Source organism: Natrix helvetica (genome assembly GCF_964273705.1).
Source record: "Natrix helvetica genome assembly, chromosome: 2".
In the NCBI taxonomy this organism is placed as follows: domain Eukaryota; kingdom Metazoa; phylum Chordata; class Lepidosauria; order Squamata; family Natricidae; genus Natrix; species Natrix helvetica.
Genome location: NC_138552.1, coordinates 115,206,305 through 115,231,068, shown reverse-complemented (window position 1 = coordinate 115,231,068; position 24,764 = coordinate 115,206,305). Strand labels below are relative to the sequence as shown.

General features: G+C 45.4%; 1 long non-coding RNA gene across 1 annotated transcript; it reads right to left on the bottom strand.

Annotated features, from left to right (window-relative positions):
• Positions 1 to 7,544: 7,544 nt before the first annotated feature.
• LOC309386756 lies at positions 7,545 to 11,460 on the bottom strand. The gene is made up of 4 exons (XR_014174486.1): positions 11,384 to 11,460; positions 10,163 to 10,564; positions 8,784 to 8,902; positions 7,545 to 8,034 (listed from the first exon to the last, which is right to left on the bottom strand). It is a non-coding gene; the product is annotated as an uncharacterized lncRNA (long non-coding RNA).
• Positions 11,461 to 24,764: the final 13,304 nt, after the last annotated feature.

Genomic DNA, 24,764 nt, shown 5'->3' with positions numbered 1-24,764 from the left:
GCCTCTGGAGGGCCTCCGGGGGGTCGGGGGAGGCTCTTTTCGCCCTCCCCAGGCTCCTATAAAGCCCCTGGAGCCTGGGGAGGGAAAAAAAACATGTAAAAATAGGGGGGGGGCGCACATTGCATTATGGGTGCGGCACGCCCGCACTCGACCCCCCTGCGCTCCCCCCACTTGTGGCACGCGAGCCAAAAAAGGTTCGCCATCACTGATATATCCTGTACACCCAAATATGGAAATATTGTTACATATAAAGAATTATTGAACAGACGGGAGATTAAAACTAGATTAGAATTGGCATCATAAGGGGTACAAGTAGAATGGTGGTCCTACTTACAGATACAATCAAGGTTTGCACAGGACAGGAAGAAGGAAGGCATTGCTAACGATTACACAGTGTTGGATAAACTTTTGATAGAGACAGAAAACAAGTTGATCAAAGTGCTGTATAGATTTTTATTGGAATATAAACTCGAGGAAGAACATGTCAAAGAAACTATGGTGGCCTGGGCGAAACATTTTGGTTGTAATGTGGAATTGGCTAAGTGGGAAAAACTTTGGATACTTAATTGGAAACTAACATTGGCTACGGCATATAAAGAAAATCTTTATAAGATGTTCTACAGATGGCATCTCCCCCAGCACGGCTCTCCAAAATGTTCAAAAATCTGGCCCCAAGTTGTTGGAAGTGTAAAAAAACACCAGGCACTTTTTATCATATGTGGTGGATGTGCAATGAGGCCAAAAGATATTGGAAAATCATGGTTGGAACAAATGGTGGGAGACCAAATTTTGTTTAAACCAGAAATTTTTCTCTTAGGCATAATGCCGGAGGGTTTAAGAAAACCCCTAGCTAATTATACATGTACTAACTGCGGCGCGCATAACTTTCGTGCAGTATTGGGAAAAAGAAAATACACCATCAGAGCTAGATTTAATTAGAAAAGTGTTGGCCTGTGCGGAAGCAGATAGGATCACTCTTGAACTTAAAAATAAAGGGGAAACAGAATATTTTGACGTCTGGAACACATTTTATGATTGGTATAACACAGCGGTTCTCAAATAGTGGGGCGCGCCCCCCTGGGGGGGCGCGAGGCTCCGTAAAGGGGGGCGCGAAGGCTCCCTTTCCATCTGGGTGCAACGGCGGCGGCATAGGCGAGGCATAATATATCCCGGCTTGAAGTGGCAGCGCTGGGGACTGCTCAGAGACTCATCAGAGCCGCGGGCTGGATCTGTGCAAGAAGCCTGCTCGGGCGGGGGTGGGAGGGAGGGAAGCATGGCTGTCCCAGGCTTCCCTCCCTCCCCCCCCCCCAGCCCAAGCAGACTTTTTGCACAGCTCCAGCCCGCGGCTCTGATGAGTCTCTGAGCAGTCCCCAGCGCTGCCACTTCAAGCCGGGATATATTCTGCCATGCCCTCGGCGGCGTCTTTATGCAGGTAGCTCGCCTCCCCGCCAGCAGCTCCACCGCCAACATTCCGTCTGGAAGCGGAAGCGCAACAGCCGCTGTTGGGGAAGGGACAAAGGGGCGGCGGTCGCCCGATCTTGCCACCCCCACCCCTTCACCCCTGGTAACGGCGACTGTTGTGCTGCTGCTTCCAGCTGGGATGCTGGAGGAGCTGCTGGCAGGGAGGGAGGGAAGAAAGGGAGGAGGGAGTAAGGATAGACAAGCAAGAGGGAAAGAGGAAAGAAGGCAAGCAGGCAGGAAGGAGGCAGAAGGAAGGAGGGAAGAATGGAACTGGAAGGGAGGCAGGGAAGGAGGGAGGGAGAAAGGAAGGATAGGAGGATAGGGAAAGAGGAAAGAAGGCAGGCAGGCAGGGGGAAAGAGGAAGGAGGGAACTGGAAGGGAGGCAGGAAGGAAGGGAAGGAGGAAGGGAGGGTGGAAGGAAGGATAGACAAGCAAGAGGGAAAGAGGAAAGAAGGCAAGCAGGCAGGAAGGAGGCAGAAGGAAGGAGGGAAGAATGGAACTGGAAGGGAGGCAGGGAAGGAGGGAGGGAGAAAGGAAGGATAGGAGGATAGGGAAAGAGGAAAGAAGGCAGGCAGGCAGGGGGAAAGAGGAAGGAGGGAACTGGAAGGGAGGCAGGAAGGAAGGGAAGGAGGAAGGGAGGGTGGAAGGAAGGATAGACAAGTAAGAGGGAAAGAGGAAAGAAAGCATGTGACTACGGTGGGAGTCGAGGAAAGACCGGTGTGCTATGTTATGCAGAGGTGTACTTATAACAATTTTATAGACAAATTAGACTATTTACAGTCGCGCGGGGGGGGGGCGCGAAATGTTTTCTTCTTCCTAGGGGGGGCATGACAGAAAATAATTGAGAAGCACTGGTATAACACAAGGTGACAAGACTGGAACAAACTGTATATATTGTGATTGGACAGAAGGATAGATAATGCACTAAGTAGGCTAATGGTTAATGGTTGAGACTAATTGTGTATAACGTGAATGTATGGTCACTTCGACTCTGCGGTACTGCATTGTTTTAAATGTAAAAATAATAAAAAAATATTTCAAAAAAAATATGGAGCGATAAGTTCCGTTTCAAAGCACCCCATTTGCAAGCAGACGAAGCTTCATCTCCCTCTAGGTCAGGGGTGTCCAAACTTTTTTCAAAGAGGGCCAGATTGGATGAAGTGAACATGCTGGAGGGCCGAACATTTTTCCGAACATTCTTTGAACAATTACAATTAAATGCAAATGAATTATTTTATGCCAAGTTAATTGCAAATGGCATAGTTTTCATTTCATAACATTAAGATCAACTGACAGCTGAGTTTTCACAATGTATTTTAAATAAATTTTAAAAAAACTTACCTGCACTAATGTGAAGGGTGAAACTGAGATCTGCACTGCATCAAATAGGCTCGGTCTGGTACAAAGGCAGTGGTTTTGATGCGCAAAATGTCACGCAGATGAGAGTCACTTAGTCTTGTCCTCACACGGTTCTTGTTAAAGTTCATAGCAGAGAATGTCTTCTCACACAAATATGTTAAGCCAAACAAGCTCAGCATTTTCTTAGCCAATGTCCGAATCTCCTGAAACCTGCCCTTATCCAGTTGACGGTAAAAGTTCACAAGAGAGAGCTGTTGGTGATGACTGCATAACTCGCTGTCACAATGCAGCTCAATGAGCTCAAGCTGCAGCTTATCTGGAGCATCGGGGTCAACAGAGAATGGAGAGGAGAAAAGGCTGATCTCCTTTTCAATAGCTGCAAAATCTTGAAAGCGCCGTTCAGTCTTCTGTCGCTCCCAACGTGCCGCCCTCAAGCAGAAGATGTAAATGCGGCCCTCCCACAGCCCTCCCTTCTGATTGAGGGTGGCGCGTTGTGAGCGACAGAGGGCGGTGACATCAGGATCAGGCTTCCAATGCGGCCCTCTCACCGCCCTCCCTCCTGTGGCAGACAGTCTTCTGCTTGCCGCCCTCAATCAGAAGGGAGGGCCGTGGGAGGGCCGCATTTACACAGAGCAGGGAGGGCTGTTAGAGGGCCGTATTAAACCGCCCCCGGGCCGCAAATGGCCCGCGGGCCGGACTTTGGACATGCCTGCTCTAGGTGAAAAGTGTTTGGGAGAGTATTTGGCACTTCGGAACAGAGTGATTTGCTGTGTTCCCAAGTACCCCATAACCGGCCAAACACTTTTCACCCTTACATAGAAATGAGAGAGACCGGAAGCTTCAAGCTTCGTCTGTTTGCAAATAGAGCTCTTTGAAACAGAGCAATTAGCTCTGTTTCAAAGTGCCCCATTTGCAAGCAGATGAAGCTTTGTCTCTTTCTGTGAAAAGTGGGTGGTGGAACATGAAATACACCTACAATGGGAAACTATTGAGATTTAAAGACAGAATCACAAATTGGGGGCATGTAAAGATGTATAATTATATAAAGATAATGATGAGAATAGCTGGGAATTGTAACCAGGTCTACATCTCGGCCAAAATTAGGCTGTGGGGGGGGTTAAAAGCACAATGACGATATATGTATACTTTTTTGTTCTATTTTTTTTAAAAAGGAGAATACATGTTAAAATTAAATATGTATATTGAAAAGGAATTATAAATACCATCAACATAAAATGGAGTTTACTCAGGAGCTGAAATACACCAAGTAAATGAGATGAAGAGTGTGAAGCAGAGGGGAGAGGTAAGGGAAGAAGAGAAGGATAGGAAAGAGGGCAAGGAGAGGAAGAGGAGGAGTGAAATTAGGAGTGGAAAGGGGAGAGAGGAGAAGGAGAGAGGAAGGGGAAGTAGAGAAGAACGGAAGGAAGAAAGGAGGTAGGGAGGGGGAGGAGAGAGGGAGAAGAAAGTGATAGATAAAGTACAAATATGGTGCATGGAGAGCAGAAGAGCCAATAATTGGTTTTTGGGAGCTGTTGGTAAGATGAATTGATGTAAACATTTAATAATACAATATGATGTTGGCTATGTAATAGTATACATGTGATTATATGTTATAAAAATGAAAAAATAAAAAACCTTATTTAAAAAGTGGGCGGTGGATCCAGAGGCACTTGGGGGAGGAAGGTGATCCCAATGTGCTGCCCACTTCATCCCACTGTCTCTCAGATTTCCCCACAAATGCGGTGTGGCAGGCACCCGCATGTCGCATCGGGATCTCCTCCCTCCCTCCCATGCCTCTGCCTGCTGCCGTAGCACCATGCAAACTTCCCACAAACATCCCGTGAGCCAGGCAGCCACGCAGCACATCCAGATCACCTGCCTCCCCATGCCTCTGCCTCTGGGCTCGGACATATCTACACTGCACCAAAGGGCTGGTGGGCTCTGGCTGCTGCCAGACACTGTCATCCCCTGCATGGTCACCACCTCTTGTGCTGGCCACACTCACCCTCCAGGCTTATTTTTGCAGTAGGGCTTATATTAGGCACACCCCAAAAATATCAGGCTTATTTTTGGGGTGGGTCTTATTTTCAGGAAAACACAGTAGTATTCTTAGACTTCAGCAAGACATTCAACAAAGTAGTCTACTTTTTGGTAAACTAGAAAAAAGTAGGATTGATATAATCACCATCAGGTGGATTGATAACTGGCTGACAAATCATACTCAAGAAGTACCATATTTTTCAGAGTATTAGACACACTTTCCCCACCACTAAAAGTGAGTGAAAATTGTGCACCATGTCTTATACACCAAATGTTGCATCAGCCATACCTGGGGGGGAAGGGGAGGGAGTTAGTGCAGCAGCAGCAATAGCAACAGGCAGTCGATTGGTGGTATTCTGAAAGGTTGATTCAACTGCCAATCAAAGAGGTGGGATTCAAGCAGTTCGGCTGAACTGTTTGTTAAAGTGTGGAGAGAATCGCCTGATCCCACTATTGCCTGCCCTGTTCGTTGAGCAGTTCGCCGAGGATGCCCTGCCACTGCCTACCGCACTGTCACCACAATGCCTGGTGTGCTGCAATGCTGATGAGCCTGCTGCACCACCTCTACTTCCATACTGCCGCTGGGCCTGCTTGCCACACCGCTGGGCATGCTGTGCCACCATGGGTCCTGCTGCACCACCTCTACTTGTCGCCCCACCACCAGGCCTGCCACCCCACCACAGGGGTGGGTTTCAGCCGGTTCGCACCAGTATGCTAAAACCTGTTCAGGAAATTTAGCGTACCTTTTGGAACCCGTTCATCCACTGGCACAGTACTGGAATGCTCCCTCCTGCCTGCCTGCCCTCACTCGCTCCCCCCACCCATCTGGTCGCTGCTCACTCGCCCCGCCCGTCCACACCTGGCTTTCCCCACCTGCCGCTCACTGATTGGCTGGCTCACCAATCACCCCGCCTCTGAGAGGCAGTTTGGGGGGGGCTTTCTTGTATGCCTTCTTTCTTTCTCCGAAGGCGTATGAAAAAGTCCCCCCATTGCCCAAACGTGTGAAGGAATGAATCTGTAGGCGCCTTTGCCTCAGCTACGCAATCTCCTTTTGTTCTCTGTCTGCCTACTTCACTCTTTCTGGCAGCAGAGAATGAAAGGAGGTCGCGTAGCCGAGGGCAAAGGAGCCTGCAGCTTTCTTCCTTCACACGTTCAGGTAGTCAGTGGGGGGGGGGCTTTCTCGCACGCCTTCTTTCTTTCTCCAAAGGCATGCAAGAAAGCCCTCCCCCACTGTCCAACTCCTTCCCAAGGCAAGAGTCCCTCCTTCTCTTTGAGAGCTGTCAGTGGCAGACATAAGGGAAATGGTGTGTGTGTGTGTATGAGAGAGAGAGAGAGAGAAAGAAAGAAAGAAAGAAAGAAAGAAAGAAAGAAAGAAAGAAAGAAAGAAAGAAAGAAAGAAAGAAAGTTGGAGAGAGATAAGAAAGAAGGAAGGAAGAGAAGAAAGGAAATAAGTGGGGGAGAGAGACACAAGAAGGAAAGAAGGAAGGAAGGAAGGAAGGAAGGAAGGAAGGAAGGAAGGGAACTTGTGATCACAACTGAGCCCAAAATTTTGGTTGCTAAGCAAGAGCGTTGTTAAGTGAGTTTCACCACATTCTCCAATTTGGCCATGCCCACCCAGTCACATGACCACCAAGCCACTCCCATCTGGTCACATGACCATCGAGCCACTCTCAGAAAACAGGCCACACCTACAGAATAGGTTCTAAAAAATTTTGAAACCCACCACAGCCCCACCACCACTTACCACACCATCGCACTACCGGGTCTGCCTCACCCACACTACCTGCTGCACCATTGCTGCAACCTGCCATCCAATCGCACCACTGGGCCTGCTGCCCCACTGCCGCCTGCCACCCTGCCAGCCCCGCTGCCTGCCACACCATCAGACTGCCTGGACTGCCGCACTGCCTGGACTGTGTGAACTGTAAGCCCAGAGACGCAAAGACAGGTATGGCTTGGCTTCCAGCATCAAAGAGGGCGGGCAAGGGTTAATGTTAAGGTTAGGGTTAGGGTTATTGGGGAGCACCTAGCAACATGGAGCTCCTCTTGCCATACGTTTTCCCTCCTCCCATCTCTGGATGTGGCATGGCTTCCTGCCTACCACAGCCATCAATGCAATTTGGGGGCGGCAGATTGTGTTTTATTAGCACAGGCAGGCATGCTAGAGCCTGCCTGTTTGCTTTTTTAAAGATAACATGGCTAGATTTTTTTGGGGGGGGAGGAAAAGAATCACCAATGTCCTAAAATTCTCAGCTTGCTATTATTAGTTTAGGTTGGGGGCGTAATGAGCTAGTGTGGCATGTACTGTATATGGTATACTGGTCTCTTATGTATGAACATGGTTTCAGCTATAGTGCTCTGTATTGTTATAAAGGACACATTACTCTTCTTTCTTGCAGAAAAATACTACGGTACCTCCTGATACTACAAGAATATCAAAGCAGAATAGACAAGTACCATATTTTTCGGAGTATAAGATGCACCAAGGTTTTAAAGAGGTAAATTTTTTTTAAAGGTTTTGCCCTCCCCGGCCCCCAGGAGCGCTCTCCACTCTGGAGAAAAAAAGAGGAGAGCTAAAGAAACCAGTGTGACTACAAAAAAAAAAAAGGCTTAAGACAGAAATGCCTATGGAGATTCTTTTTCAAAAGGCAACTGAACTTTATTCGAACTAAACTTCTTCCTAAAGCTGGTCTGGCCAAACACTTAAAATACTATGATTGAAAAATCTTGGAGAACTAATTAAGGGTCAGATGACCAGAGGAGAGCAAACCTCTTTATCATTTTTCAAGGCTTATATTTACATATTTGTATATACAGGTTCTCTCCTGTAACTTCCATCATGACAATCATTCAGATGTTTTGGCAAACTACTTAATGCATGCAAATGCACACTGAAAATCTGAGGTGGTGGCAGGTCATTAGCCATGGCTTTTCCCCCTTTCTGTACAGAGGAAGGATGAGGACAATGAAGACAAGGGCAATGATTAAATAATGTTTGCGCATCACCTATGAATCAAATCAAGAATGCGCCCTGGTTGACTTTTGTTGTTTCTACCACATTCCCCATGATTTCTTGTTGGCAGGAATGAAGATGATTATGGATTGGATCCAAATTGTTTTGTGAGGAGTTGGGGATGGTGGAAACACTGGTGGTGTGGATGTGATCTGAATGATCTGTAAAAAGAAAGAAGGAGAACTGAGGAAAAAGCAAATTCTTTCTAAGAAACAATACAGGAAAACTTTCTCCTTAATCCCAATTAACAGGCCTAACACCAACATCTGAAGAATGCTTTGAAGGTCTCCTCGGAGAAGACAGAAGTTAGGAACAGGATACTTTATCAAGTGCATTTGGACATCATTGACTCCTCTTTCTGCATGCCATATTAGGGAAACAATGACTGATTTAAGATAAGAACAACTCTGAGTAGTCCTTGGTGCTCTCTCAGCTTGGTTGATCTCTTGCAGAAATCTCATTACCAATTATTCTATTTCTCTGTGTCCGTGCTTGTGTGCACGCATGTGTGTGTACATACATGTATCTGCAAATGAACAGTTTTGGCAATCTGCTGCTTCCTCCAGATTTACCTACAAGCATTTCAGGGAATATCAACCAAATTCCTCCACTAAAATAATGTAGAAGATAATCAGGCGGTGCCCAAGGGAGGAGCATGTCATCAGTTTAGATCCTTTGCACCCACAAAAGATCTAAATCAAGTCCTTCTTGAATTCTGTTGACCCTTATCTACCACCATTTTGCCTTGATCGTTAGTAGTTCAGATTCTTCTTTAGAGATACCATGGAATAAAGTTGTACTCGTTTGAACAACTCTGCATCCTGATTTCTTATGCCTAATAAATAAAATACTAACAGCCAGAGCACATGTGGATTTTGAATTTAGCTTTTCTTTCAAAGTAGCAACTTACTCATTCAGTCAGGATTGTGTTAAGATGTAGGAGATTGTACAATATTGAGAAACTCCATATCAAATACCAATTGTCCATTCTTCTTGGAACCACAAATGTTCTCCAGCAATAGTAATAATCTGAAAAATAAATATTTGGTTAGTTGTACAAATTTCAGTTTGGATTTATGTGCTTGATTTCTGCTTTAAAGCTATGAAAAGTATTTATTTTAATAGTGATGTTTATGCTAGAACTTCAGCATGTTTGTTGGCACAGCTTCCCACATTCATGCTATATATATATATTTACCTAAGCAGGTAGGCTGTTACAACAAAGATTTGTACTATTTTAGTTAGCATGTTGTTTTATTGCTATAAATGGATGATAGTTTTTAGGAGATCTGCCAGCGATGACACAAATGAAGAGATACATACTAATTGAACTTATTAGTTCAGTAGTTAATTGTAACAAGTCATTAAAACACACTGATGTACAACATGAAAGTATCCATACAAGCTTCTTTCTGTGTCCATAGGCATCTATTGTGTGCAAGTGACATGAAGTCATCTAGCAAATGACATGAATGATGTACTTGATATAATTTGTATGGTTGCAAGTTTCATGATCCACATAATTTACTAGTTAGTTTATGATGCACAGTCAAAAAGCTTTCCACGCGTTTGAAAACCATTTCATTAATAAGATTATTAATATTTAGTAAAGCAGGAGTCCCCAACCCCGGGGCTGCAGCCCCCATGGCTTATTCAGAAATGGATTGTGTCAGCAGCAGGGTGCATGTGCATGCGCAGCTCAACTTGTGCACATGCCGGCCTGTGGCTCACACAAGTTCATCTGTGAGTGTGTGGCCCATCATTCACATGGCTTGGCTCCCCTCTTATCCCGCAGCTGGGCTGCCAAGCCGCAAATGTGGGGAACCGCTGTAGTAAAGAACACAAGCAATTAAAACCTCATGTTTGATTCTTCCACTTTTAATTCTGGAGAACAAAAACACATTTCATTAGTGCATACAATACCAATCTAAATCAATTTAAACCAAATTAATGAATGTATCCTCCTAGTTCTTTTAAGATTTTAATGCCAGCCTCAGCAATTATAACAAAGGCAGAGCATGGAAAAACATTTATACTATTACAAATTTTGTGAAAATCTACACGCTTATACGAGGACCTAACTCAAAGTAGGTGATTCTTGGTGGTATACAGAAGACAATTGAAATTAATATAAAATAACATAACACATTAAAGCACACTAAAGTAATAAAATGGCAAACAGAATGGAAAACCTTGGGGACTCAGCTCATCCCGGGGAAATGGTGTGAGGTTGTAGCACAAAGTTAGAATCCTTACATAAATAAATTTGGGGTAATAATATTAACTTACCAGGTGGAAGCATAATGAATATCTGGACTCCAGAACTGACTAACTTCTTGAGGCCATTCCTGTTACGATTGTCATTAGGCCTGAACAACTGAGCTACTCTTATCTCCAAAGTTACATTAGGATGCCTCTTCAAGAATTCAATGATAGAGTGGCTACAAGAACCACAAGGGCTCCAACTTAGAAACCAAATGATGTGGCATCTTGTTGTTGTTCTCTGCTTCAGTCTCTCTTCATGCCCTTCCAAAGCATTGATTTCTGCATGTTGGGAAGGGGTATTGGTACACCAGTTTCTCCATCTTTTGTGATTTCTTCCCCACTGAATTTCATACAGAACATAGGTTTTTTCTGGACATCTTTCGGGTGCATAATTCTTCAAAAATTCCTTTGATTCTATTTGCCACCCTAAGTGCAAATGTGAAATTGAAATTGTTACATATTTTTGTTGCAAGTTGTACAAATAAAAATGAACTATATTGGAGGATATCCAAAGTGTTTTATTCCTTCATTTAGATCCAGACTACAAAACTAGGAAAAGGGTTTAAATTCTCATCCTATTCCTGTCCTTCCTTGCAGAGGGAAGATTTACAGCAGAGGATGCTTGTATTGCTTGCCCCTGTAAGGCTCATTCAAATCCAAAGCTTTATGGCAGTCTTTCGATTAGAAAACGCTACAGTAAAAATACATATTCCTGTAATGATCAATAAAAATGAAAAGTAGACGTATAATAGAATGACCTAAAATAAATTAATACAGTAGCAATAATTCAGATAACAGTGGCAATCACCAACATTTGCATTAAACTTCAGTTGCAGGTAGAGCAGATTCCCTGTAGGGTTCGATGCTTCTTTCAAAGAGTGTACTTGGTCACTTGCAGTAAAGTCCCATCCAGTCCTCGGCTGGCAGAAAAGTGTCAGCATCAATTGTGCTACTGCCAGTACTGATCCCTTTTTTGTACAATAGAAATAAAGCTGGAAGCAATGCGGTCCTTACATAGCAATTGTGGGTTATCTTAAGGATGGATTGATTCCACTGACTTTGTTTTCCTTCCAGCAAACAACCCTTGGCGGTGAAAAGCAACCACCAGTCCTCCTTCTTAACATGGGTGGTCAGATGAATGCTGGTAGATTGCAGATGTGGAAAGGTTCCACTTCTGTCACCTGCCAATCAAGCTGCTTCACATCATAGAGCCCTTAATGGAACTTCAGGGGGACTTTCTCTTACCTGTTCCTGCTGGCCTCTCCGGCTCCATCCTGTAGCAACAATTCACAGTGGGGATATATATATGTGTGTGAAAAGAATCAGTTTCAGTTTCTGTTCCTCAGAAATAGAAACTATTTCTCCAGCATTGCAACATAATTTCACACCCCACCCAAGTCAGAATTTCTTGCTGGTTAAGTAACTCCAGCTGGTTTCTGTTGCTCTTAAGATTTTTTTCCCATTTCTCTTTTAGGGGAAATATTCTATCCTGCCTTTTTAATATTCTCCAAAATATTTCACTCTCTTTTTTTTATTAAATAGTTTTATTGAATGTTTTCAAGTTTAAAAAACCATAAGTAAAAAGAAAAAGAAAAAGGAAAAAACAAGAAAAAATACACAAACAAATACAAAACAGAGAAAAACACGAACATAACAATATAATATAATTTTACAGCTTCCTGTATCAGCATGTATATTCTGCTTTTGTAGTTCATTATTCGATTATTGACTTGTAGATTTTAACAAATCTAACACAATAATTATATTGTAGTAGAATAATATAATACATATAATAAGATTTTACATACATACATTTTTCTTCATATTATAATCAATAGTTTTTAAAACTTTTATTTCTTGTTCTGGCTTCTATTTTTCTAGCCACTTGTACAGTCTACTCCAAATTTTATAATAGTCAGACTCTTCTCTTTCTTTTAACTCCATAATCATCCTGTCAATTTCAGCACATTCGAGTATCTTCCTAATTACTATTTCACCTGGGGGGGGGGAGTAGTTTAAGATGGTTACTACTATTGAGCAAGGTACCACCTATGCTGTACCTGTGCATTTGGTTTTTACATCATGCACAAATATGAAATTTTTCTAAGCTTGTCAACTTGGATGTGCCATTTCTCAGGATCTGAAGAAAGATTATGTCCATAGTCCATAGCAGGGGCGGGGGGGTGGCAGTGGTTATTAGGGAAAGTCTCAGACCTCAGGAGGTCACTGTGCCTCAGATAGGCAGGTGTGAGTCCCTCTTTGTGAAGTGGAGCCTTGGAGCTCAGGTGGGCCTTTTTGTTACATACCTGTCTCCCTGCTACATTTCATCGGCCCTGCCGGAGCTGCTAGATGTATTAGCTGGATTGGCGGTTGATTTCCCCAGGCTCATGGTCCTGGGGGATTTCAATCTGCCTTCCATTGGCAAGACATCCGAGTCAACTCGGGAGTTCATGTCTTCCATGACAGCTATGGACCTAACTCAGTTAATTCAAGACCCCACCCATAATGGGGGACACACGCTCGACCTGATTTTTGTCTCTGGGCAGTGGATGAATGATCTAGATTTAGGGGATATTTCTATTCAACCCTTGTCATGGTCTGATCATTTACTCATCAGGCTTGACTTCCATACCGCTACCCCTCGCCGCAGGGAGGGATGGTTCCGCCCCAGGCACCTGATGGACCCCAAAAGGTTCCTGATGGAGCTTGGGGCTTTTCCTGAATCCCTTGCTCACAACTCGACCAAAGCCCTAGTGGAAGCCTGGGATAGGGCGGCCGCTGGGGCCTTGGATCGCATTGTGCCTTTGCGGCCTCTGACCTGATGTCGATCCCGGGTGGCTCCCTGCTTTACCGAGGAGCTCCGGGAGATGAAACGCCGGAAAAGACGCCTAGAGAGTAGCTGGACGGCAATATTTTCCGCTCTTATCGTGTCCGCAGATAACCGCCCAGCCGCCCTGTTTAGGGTGACCCGCTCCTTACTTAACCAAGGAACTGGGAAAGCCCCCTTGCAGGGTAGGGCTGAAGAATTTGTTCAGTATCTGCAGGATAAAGTCGCTCAGATCCAGACAGGCTTGGACTCTGACTGGGTAGATTCGGGCGAGCCGATGGGGATGAATCTTGAGGAGACAATCTGGGATGGGTTTGACCCTGTGACCCCTGAAGGCATGGACAGGATTATGGGGAGACTCAGTGCTGCCACTTGTGTGCTGGACCTGTGTCCCTCTTGGTTAGTTTCGGCTTCCCGGGAGGTGACACGAGGCTGGCTCCAGGCGATTACCAACACCTCATTGAGAGAGGGGTTCTTTCCCACCGCCTTGAAGGAGGCGGTGGTGAGGCCCCTCCTTAAGAAGCCTTCCCTGGACCCAGCTTCTTTAGCCAACTATCGTCCGGTCTCCAACCTTCGCTTTGTAGCAAAGGTTATCGAGAGTGTGGTAGCACATTAGCTTCCCCAGTACCTGGATGAAGCTGTCTACCTGGATCCATTTCAGTCGAGTTTCAGGCCCGGGTACAGCACGGAGACGACATTGGTCGCATTGGTCGATGATCTCTGGCGGGCCCGGGACATGGACTGCTCCTCTGTCTTGGTCCTATTAGACCTCTCGGCGGCTTTCGATACCATCGACCATGGTATCCTACTGCGACTACTCGGGGGGTTGGGAGTGGGGGGCACCGTTTTACGGTGGTTCTCCTACCTGTCAGATCGGTCGCAGTTTGTGTTGACTGGAGGGCAGAGATTGATCCCCAGGCGCGTCACTTGTGGGGTGCCCCAGGGGTCGGTTCTCTCACCCCTCCTGTTCAACATATACATGAAACCGCTGGGCGAGATCATCCATGGTTTTGGGGTACGGTATCATCAATATGCTGATGATACCCAGCTTTTCATCTCTACCCCAAACCACCCAAACGATGCCCTCGACGTGATGTCCTGATGCCTGGAGGCTGTGTGGATCTGGATGGGGAGGAACAGGCTCAAGCTCAATCACTCCAAGACTGAGTGGCTGTGGTTTCGATTTGTGCATCTTGTTCCATCTTTGACGATAGGGGGAGAAATTTTAGCCCCCTCAGAGAAGGGTCGCAATCTGGGAGTCCTCCTGGATACGCGGCTTAGTTTAGAAGAACACCTGATGGCTGTGACCGGGGGGGCCTTTTACCAGGTTCGCCTGGTACGTCAGTTGCACCCCTTCTTGGATCGGGATGCTCTGTGCACAGTCACTCATGCCCTCGTCCTTTCTCTCCTGGACTACTGCAATGCTCTCTACATGGGGCTGCACTTGAAGAGCACCCGGAGGCTTCAGCTGGTCCAGAATGCGGCCGCGTGGGTTGTCATGAGGGTACCTAGGTGCTCCCATGTTACACCCCTTTTAGGCGGCCTGCACTGGTTGCCGGTTGTTTTCCGGCTGCGATTCAAGGTATTAATTATGACCTTTAAAGCGCTCCATGACTTAGGCCCAGGTACCTGCGAGACCACCTACTGCCACCAATAGCCTCCCACCGTCCAGTATGATCCCACAGAGTTGGCCTCCTCAGGGTGCCGTCGGCCAGACAGTGTCGGCTGGTGACCCCCAGGGGGAGAGCCTTCTCTGTGGGAGTGCCTTCCCTCTGGAATGTGCTGTCCCCGGAGCTTCGCATAATCCCTGACCTCCGGTCCTTCCGAGGCGCCCTAAGAAGTTGGCTTTTCCAGTAAGCTGGCCTGGCCTGTTATTTTTTTATCTCATTTTTTAAATGTATTGTCCTATAAATTGGGTTTGTTTTTTTGGATATGTATTTAATTTCTTTTTAACTTTTGGGATGTGTGTTTTTTAATGTTGTACGCTGCCCTGAGTCCTTTGGGAGAAGGGTGGCATATAAATCCAATAAAACAAACAAACAAACAAAACAACAGTCAACACCAGCATCGCGCGCTGAGACCTGTCCGCAACTCTCTTATAGTCCTCCTTGGCTTTATCCAGATATCGTCGCACCACTTGATGGACCATCTGTAGTTCCAACAGAAAGTCCTTAGCTGCGGGGACCGGTGAGTCGATTGGTGTGAGGGGAAAGAACTGAGGATGATACCCTATATTGGCCAAGAAGGGCGTCGTTTGCGTGGATGTGTGCTGTGAGTTATTAAACACGAACTCCGCCACTGCCAGATAGTCCGCCCAATCATTTTGCTGCTGGTTCACAAAACAACGCAGGTACTGCTCCAAAATCCTGATCACTTTTTCCGTCCCTCCGTCATAGGTGCTCCCATGTTACACCCCTTTTAGGCGGCCTGCACTGGTTGCCGGTTGTTTTCCGGCTGCGATTCAAGGTATTAATTATGACCTTTAAAGCGCTCCATGGCTTAGGCCCATGGTACCTGCGAGACCACCTACTGCCACCAGTAGCCTCCCACCGTCCAGTGCGATCCCACAGAGTTGGCCTCCTCAGGGTGCATCGGCCAGACAGTGTCGACTGGTGACCCCCAGGGGGAGACCCTTCCCTCTGGAATGAGCTGCCCCCGGAGCTTCGCATAATCCCTGACCTCCGGTCCTTCCGAGGCGCCCTAGGAAGTTGGCTTTTCCAGCAAGCCGGCCTGGCCTGTTAATTTTAACTCATTTTTAAATGTATTGTCCTATAAATTCGGTTTGGTTTTTTTTTTGGATATGTATTTAATTTCTTTTTAACTTTTGGGATGTGTGTTTTTTAATGTTGTATGCCGCCCTGAGTCCTTTGGGAGAAGGGTGGCATATAAATCCAATAAAAACAAAACAAAACAAACAAACAAAACAGAGAAAAACACGAACAACATAACAATATAATATAATTTTACAGCTTCCCGTATCAGCATGTATATTCTGCTTTTGTAGTTCATTATTCGATTATTGACTTCTTGTAGATTTTAACAAATCTAACACAATAATTATATTGTAGTCGAATAATATAATACGTATAATAAGATTTTACATACATACATTTTTCTTCATATTATAATCAATAGTTTTTAAAACTTTTATTTCTTGTTCTGGCTTCTATTTTTCTAGCCACTTGTACAGTCTACTCCAAATTAGAAAAAAAATCTTAAGGGCGGCAGAAACCAGCTCCAGCTTAAGATTTTTTAATATATACATAAATATATTTGACATGTGAACAAAATAATATCAATAACAACCATTGTACTAAGTTACTTAACCAGCAAGGAATTCTGACTTGGGTGTGGTGTGAAATTATGTTGCAATGCTGGAGAAATAGTTTCTAATTCTGAGGAACAGAAACTGAAACTGATTCTTTTCACACACACACACACACACACACACACACACACACACACACACACACACATAGGCAAGAGTCTTAGCCACTATGTATAATACAGCCCAGGTTTGAATCCCAGTAAGGGTATGGCTAGCTGATGAGAGCTAAATAGCTCGAAATGGATCTATACTAGTCTCCCTTTATTTTATCAGCACAAATACAACACAAATATAAAAAGGCAACATTAAAAATAAAAATATGGGTTTCTGCCTGGATGGTTTTCTGTGATGAGCCGAAAGGACAGAAAGAGGGAGGAGTGTGCTCCCTCCCATATTAGGTCATACCAGGGGTTGTAACACAAACACATACTTATTTCCCTGGCTCAGCTGATAAAGGAGGAGAAGCCTGTGGCGTAGTGGCTAAGACTCTTGCCTAGTGTATAATACAGCCCAGGTTTGAATCCCAGTAAGGGTATGGCTAGCTGATGAGAGCTAAATAGCTCGAAATGGATCTATACTAGTCTCCCTTTATTTTATCAGCACAAATACAACATATATATATATGATGCTGACACTTTTCTGACAGCCGAGGACTGGATGGGACTTTACTGCAAGTGACCAAGTACGCTCTTTGAAAGAAGCATCGAACCCTACAGGGAATCTGCTCTACCTGCAACTGAAGTTTAATGCAAATGTTGGTGATTGCCACTGTTATCTGAATTATTGCTACTGTATTAATTTATTTTAGGTCATTCTATTATACGTCTACTTTTCATTTTTATTGATCATTACAGGAATATGTATTTTTACTGTAGCGTTTTCTAATCGAAAGACTGCCATAAAGCTTTGGATTTGAATGAGCCTTACAGGGGCAAGCAATACAAGCATCCTCTACTGTAAATCTTCCCTCTGCAAGGAAGGACAGGAATAGGATTAAACCCTTTTCCTAGTTTTGTAGTCTGGATCTAAATGAAGGAATAAAACACTTTGGATATCCTCCAATATAGTTCATTTTTATTTGTACAACTTGCAACAAAAATATGTAACAATTTCAATTTCACATTTGCACTTAGGGTGGCAAATAGAATCAAAGGAATTTTTGAAGAATTATGCACCCGAAAGATGTCCAGAAAAAACCTATGTTCTGTATGAAATTCAGTGGGGAGGAAGTCACAAAAGATGGAGAAACTGGTGTACCAATACCCCTTCCCAACATGCAGAAATCAATGCTTTGGAAGGGCATGAAGAGAGACTGAAGCAGAGAACAACAACAAGATGCCACATCATTTGGTTTCTAAGTTGGAGCCCTTGTGGTTCTTGTAGCCACTCTATCATTGAATTCTTGAAGAGGCATCCTAATGTAACTTTGGAGATAAGAGTAGCTCAGTTGTTCAGGCCTAATGACAATCGTAACAGGAATGGCCTCAAGAAGTTAGTCAGTTCTGGAGTCCAGATATTCATTATGCTTCCACCTGGTAAGTTAATATTATTACCCCAAATTTATTTATGTAAGGATTCTAACTTTGTGCTACAACCTCACACCATTTCCCCGGGATGAGCTGAGTCCCCAACGGGTTAGTTGTAGAGGTTTTCCATTCTGTTTGCCATTTTATTACTTTAGTGTGCTTTAATGTGTTATGTTATTTTATATTAATTTTAATTGTCTTCTGTATACCACCAAGAATCACCTACTTTGAGTTAGGTCCTCGTATAAGCGTGTAGATTTTCACAAAATTTGTAATAGTATAAATGTTTTTCCATGCTCTGCCTTTGTTATAATTGCTGAGGCTGGCATTAAAATCTTAAAAGAACTAGGAGGATACATTCATTAATTTGGTTTAAATTGATTTAGATTGGTATTGTATGCACTAATGAAATGTGTTTTTGTTCTCCAGAATTAAAAGTGGAAGAATCAAACATGAGGTTTTAATTGCTTGTGTTCTTTACTACAGCGGTTCCCCACATTTGCGGATTGGCAGCCCAGCTGTGGGATAAGAGGGGAGCCAAGCCATGTGAATGATGGGCCACACACTCACAGATGAACTTGTGTGAGCCACAAGCCGGCATGCGCACAAGTTGAGCTGCGCATGCACATGCACCCTGCTGCTGACACAATCCATTTCTGAATAAGCCATGGGGGCTGCAGCCCCGGGGTCGGAGACTCCTGCTTTACTAAATATTAATAATCTTATTAATGAAATGGTTTTCAAACGCTTGGAAAGCTTTTTGACTGTGCATCATAAACTAACTAGTAAATTATGTGGATCATGAAACTTGCAACCATACAAATTATATCAAGTACATCATTCATGTCATTTGCTAGATGACTTCATGTCACTTGCACACAATAGATGCCTATGGACACAGAAAGAAGCTTGTGTGGATACTTTCATGTTGTACATCAGTGTGTTTTAATGACTTGTTACAATTAACTACTGAACTAATAAGTTCAATTAGTATGTATCTCTTCATTTGTGTCATCGCTGGCAGATCTCCTAAAAACTATCATCCATTTATAGCAATAAAACAACATGCTACCTAAAATAGTACAAATCTTTGTTGTAACAGCCTACCTGCTTAGGTAAATATATATATATAGCATGAATGTGGGAAGCTTTGCCAACAAACATGCTGAAGTTCTAGCATAAACCTCACTGTTAAAATTAATAGTTTTCATAGCTTTAAAGCAGATATCAAGCACATAAATCCGAAATGAAATTTGTACAACTAACCAAATATTTATTTTTTAGATTATTACTATTGCTGGAGAACATTTGTGGTTCCAAGAAGAATGGACAATTGGTATTTGATATGGAGTTTCTCAATATTGTACAATCTCCTACATCTTAACACAATCCTGACTGAGTAAGTTGCTACTTTGAAAGAAAAGCTAAATTCAAAATCCACATGTGCTCTGGCTGTTAGTATTTTATTTATTAGGCATAAGAAATCAGGATGCAGAGTTGTTCAAACAAGTACAACTTTATTCCATGGTATCTCTAAAGAAGAATCTGAACTACTAACAGTCAAGGCAAAATGGTGGCAGATAAGAGTCAACAGAATTCAAGAAGGACTTGATTTAGATCTTTTGTGGGTGCAAAGGATCTAAACTGATGACATGCTCCTCCCTTGGGCACCGCCTGGTTATCTTCTACATTATTTTAGTGGAGGAATTTGGTTGATATTCCCTGAAATGCTTGTAGGTAAACCTGGAGGAAGCAGCAGACTGCCAAAACTGTTCATTTGCAGATACATGTATGTACACACACATGCGTGCACACACGCATGCACACAGAGAAATAGAATATAAACGAGAAAGAGAAAGGCTTCTGGAAATTCTCTAGCATTTTTGGACTTGGGTTGTTTTTTTAGATGGTCACCGTTTTCCCAATAGGTTACGTTTGTCCATATATGGAGAAATTAAAGAGTATTCGTTGTATCTTCTGTCACAAACTGTAAAAAAAAAAAAAACCTGCCATGCGTCAAAAACATCTCAGAAACCACCAACCATATGCAATCTGGGTTGCACAAAAGCCAACTGAAGCCCTCCAAAACATCCTACATAAACCGAAAGACCCAGCAGCTCCAGAAGAAAAAACAGGAGTCATAGGACAAACAAGCAAAAGGCTAGTAGTTATGAACACCAAGTAGCTTTCAGACATGATGAAAACTCTTTAATTTAATAGAGACTTTCTAGAAGCCTGGCACACCAATTAGCCATTAATAGAAACATAGCCACAAACAATATCTACATACTGTACAAAAGAAACAATCAACAAGCCACAAAGGAAACAAAAATATCAAACACAATCAAGGAACTGCCAAACAAGCTAACAAGTAAACAGCCAAACCAAAGAATCTCCATGACCATTCACACCAACAGTGACAGGGCAAGCCACTAGAACAGTGATGGCGAACCTTTTTCGCCTCGGGTGCCAAAAGCACATACGTGCACGCTATCACACGAACTCGAGTGCCGACCCACATAACGTAATGTCCCCGCTCACCTGTGTGGACCGTGCATTTTTGCACAAGGCTTCCTCGCCACTCCCTGCTCTGGCTGCTTCCCCTTGGATAACACCCAGTGAGGGGAGAAGTTGCTCTGCCACTAACGGGCAGAGATTGGGGTGGGGGTGGGGGAATGCTCAAGTGTGCTCCTGTGTCAAAAAACCTTCCCTTATCATTCTCCTGTGTAAAGATTGGGCCCTTTTTACAATGGCAGGTGTGAGTCCAGTTGCTAAATTCTCCCCTTCTATTAAAGAGGATCCTGGGCACTACAGTCAATAGACAAATGAGGAATGGAGCTGCTGGCACAGGGGAAAGAAAAGCAGCAAGAAAAGAAGAAAAAGCAGCTTTTTCCCCTCAAGGTGGCTGCTCTGTTCCCCCCCCTCCCCCGTGCTAGCACAGAGGATCCTGCCTGGTCCCTGCAATCCAAAGGGAAATGAGGAAGAGACCAATCTGCATGAGGAAAGACAAGTAGCAAGGAAATAAGGAAAAGCAGCTTTTCCCCCCTCAAGGTGGCTGCTCTGTTGCCCTTTTCTCCATTTCAGCACCACTCCATGGAGCCTGCCCCACCCCCCATCGCCCAGGTCCTCGCTTCTCCCAAGCATTTCTTTGCCTATTTAATTTCCCCTCCGTAGCATTTTTCCATTGTGTTTCTTGCTGTTTTGGACAGGAAAACAAAGTTTGTGGGACTAAAAAAAACTCCTTTCAATCAATTAATTCCAACTTTGCGAGATCTCTTCCCTCTCCCCAAGTTGTAATTGATTGAAGTTTTTTTTTTAGTCCCACAAACTTTGTTTCTCTACACACGATGGCAAGAAACGCGATGGAGCTGGAAATCAGGTAGGCAAAGAAATGTTTGGGAGAAGCGAGGACCTGGGCGATGGTGGGTGGGGCAACCTCGATGCCCTAGCACTGAAATGGAGAAAAGGGCAACAGCAGCCACGTTGAGTGAAAGAAGCCTCTTTTCTTCTTTCCTTACTGCTTGTCTTTCCCCCCTGCTGGCAGATTGGGCAGGATCCTTTTTAGTAGCAGGGGGGATGGGGGAACAGAGCAGCCAGCACGGGGGAAAGACAAGCGGCAAGAAAAGAGGCTTCTTTCACTCGTGCTGGCAGCTCTCACATTTCCCTGTGGATTCAAGCGATCGGGCAGGATCCTTTTTAGTAGCAGGGGGGAACACAGCAGGCAGCACGAGTGAAAGAAGCCTCTTTCCTTGCCACTTGTCTCCCCCGTGCTGGCAGCTCTCTCAGCGATCGGGCAGGATCCTTTTTAGTAGCAGCGGGGAGGGGGGAACACAGCAGGCAGCACGGGGGAAAGAAGCCTCTTTCCTTGCCACTTGTCTCCCCCGTGCTGGCAGCTCTCTCAGCGATCGGGCAGGATCCTTTTTAGTAGCAGGGGGGAGGGGGGAACACAGCAGGCAGCACGGGGGAAAGAAGCCTCTTTCCTTGCCACTTGTCTCCCCCGTGCTGGCAGCTCTCTCAGCGATCGGGCAGGATCCTTTTTAGTAGCAGGGGGGAGGGGGGAACACAGCAGGCAGCACGGGGGAAAGAAGCCTCTTTCCTTGCCACTTGTCTCCCCCGTGCTGGCAGCTCTCTCAGCGATCGGGCAGGATCCTTTTTAGTAGCAGGGGGGAGGGGGGAACACAGCAGGCAGCACGGGGGAAAGAAGCCTCTTTCCTTGCCACTTGTCTCCCCCGTGCTGGCAGCTCTCTCAGCGATCGGGCAGGATCCTTTTTAGTAGCAGCGGGGAGGGGGGAACACAGCAGGCAGCACGGGGGAAAGAAGCCTCTTTCCTTGCCACTTGTCTCCCCCGTGCTGGCAGCTCTCTCAGCGATCGGGCAGGATCCTTTTTAGTAGCAGCGGGGAGGGGGGAACACAGCAGGCAGCACGGGGGAAAGAAGCCTCTTTCCTTGCCACTTGTCTCCCCCGTGCTGGCAGCTCTCTCAGCGATCGGGCAGGATCCTTTTTAGTAGCAGCGGGGAGGGGGGAACACAGCAGGCAGCACGGGGGAAAGAAGCCTCTTTCCTTGCCACTTGTCTCCCCCGTGCTGGCAGCTCTCTCAGCGATCGGGCAGGATCCTTTTTAGTAGCAGCGGGGAGGGGGGAACACAGCAGGCAGCACGGGGGAAAGAAGCCTCTTTCCTTGCCACTTGTCTCCCCCGTGCTGGCAGCTCTCTCAGCGATCGGGCAGGATCCTTTTTAGTAGCAGCGGGGAGGGGGGAACACAGCAGGCAGCACGGGGGAAAGAAGCCTCTTTCCTTGCCACTTGTCTCCCCCGTGCTGGCAGCTCTCTCAGCGATCGGGCAGGATCCTTTTTAGTAGCAGCGGGGAGGGGGGAACACAGCAGGCAGCACGGGGGAAAGAAGCCTCTTTCCTTGCCACTTGTCTCCCCCGTGCTGGCAGCTCTCTCAGCGATCGGGCAGGATCCTTTTTAGTAGCAGCGGGGAGGGGGGAACACAGCAGGCAGCATGGGGGAAAGAAGCCTCTTTCCTTGCCACTTGTCTCCCCCGTGCTGGCAGCTCTCTCAGCGATCGGGCAGGATCCTTTTTAGTAGCAGCGGGGAGGGGGGAACACAGCAGGCAGCACGGGGGAAAGAAGCCTCTTTCCTTGCCACTTGTCTCCCCCGTGCTGGCAGCTCTCTCAGCGATCGGGCAGGATCCTTTTTAGTAGCAGCGGGGAGGGGGGAACACAGCAGGCAGCACGGGGGAAAGAAGCCTCTTTCCTTGCCACTTGTCTCCCCCGTGCTGGCAGCTCTCTCAGCGATCGGGCAGGATCCTTTTTAGTAGCAGGGGGGAGGGGGGAACACAGCAGGCAGCACGGGGGAAAGAAGCCTCTTTCCTTGCCACTTGTCTCCCCCGTGCTGGCAGCTCTCTCAGCGATCGGGCAGGATCCTTTTTAGTAGCAGCGGGGAGGGGGGAACACAGCAGGCAGCACGGGGGAAAGAAGCCTCTTTCCTTGCCACTTGTCTCCCCCGTGCTGGCAGCTCTCTCAGCGATCGGGCAGGATCCTTTTTAGTAGCAGGGGGGAGGGGGGAACACAGCAGGCAGCACAGTGAAAGAAGCCTCTTTCCTTGCCGCTTGTCTTTCCCCGTTCCGGCAGCTCTCTTTGCATTGGGCTGTTTTTCGCCCTTTGGAGGCTTCAGGGAATCCTCCGGAGATTAAAAAAAAACTATCGAAAATCAGCTGGCCAGCGGGTGCATGCGCACTGGAGCTGACAGGACAATGCCTCGCGTGCCCTCAGAAATGGCTCCGCGTGCCATAGGTTCGCCATCACGGCACTAGAACATAAACTGAGAACAAACACTACTCCTTACTAGCATTGATGAGGTTACATAGCTTGGGTAATGAGATTTCTGCAAGAGATCAACCAAGCTGAGAGAGCACCAAGGACTACTCAGAGTTGTTCTTATCTTAAACCAGTCATTGTTTTCCTAATATGGCATGCAGGAAGAGGAGTCAATGATGTCCAAATGCACTTGATAAAGTATCCTGTTCCTAACTTCTGTCTTCTCCGAGGAGAACTTCAAAGCATTCTTCAGATGTTGGTGTTAGGCCTGTTAATTGGGATTAAGGAGAAAGTTTTCCTGTATTGTTTCTTAGAAAGAATTTGCTTTTTCATCAGTTCTCCTTCTTTCTTTTTACAGATCATTCAGATCACATCCACACCACCAGTGTTTCCACCATCCTCAACTCCTCACAAAACAATTTGGATCCAACCCATAATCATCTTCATTCCTGCCAACAAGAAATCACGGAGAATGTGGTAGAAACAACAAAAGACAACCAGGGCGCATTCTTGACTTGATTCATAGGTGATGCACAAACATTATTTAATCATTGCCCTTGTCTTCATTGTCCTCATCCTTCCTCTGTACAGAAAGGGGGAAAAGCCATGGCTAATGACCTGCCACCACCTCAGATTTTCAGTGTGCATTTGCATGCATTAAGTAGCTTGCCAAAACACCTGAGTGATTGTCATGGACTACTTGTTGAGTACAGTTTGTCAGCCAACTACAAACCCATCTGGTAGTGATGTTGTCTATTCCACATTTTTCTAGCTTACCAAGAAGTAGATTGTGGTCTACTTTGTCAAATGCTTTACTGAAATCTAAGTGCACTATGTCCACAGCATTTTGCTGGTCTGCAAATTTAGTCACTTTATCAAAGAATGAAATAAGATTTCTTTGGCATGATCTGTTTTTAACAAACTCATGCAAGCTACTAGTTATACCTTTATTTGCTTAGAACTATTTGCATGCAAGTTGAGCTTCTTTTTCCATGAGCTTCTCCAGCCATTGGGAATAGGAAAATAGTTAGAAGGGGTTTCTGTAGTCAAAACAATTTAAAGCTTTCCCATGAGAACCAAGGACAAACTCTCACAGGTGGCTGGCCAGAGGAGCAAGTAACCCAAT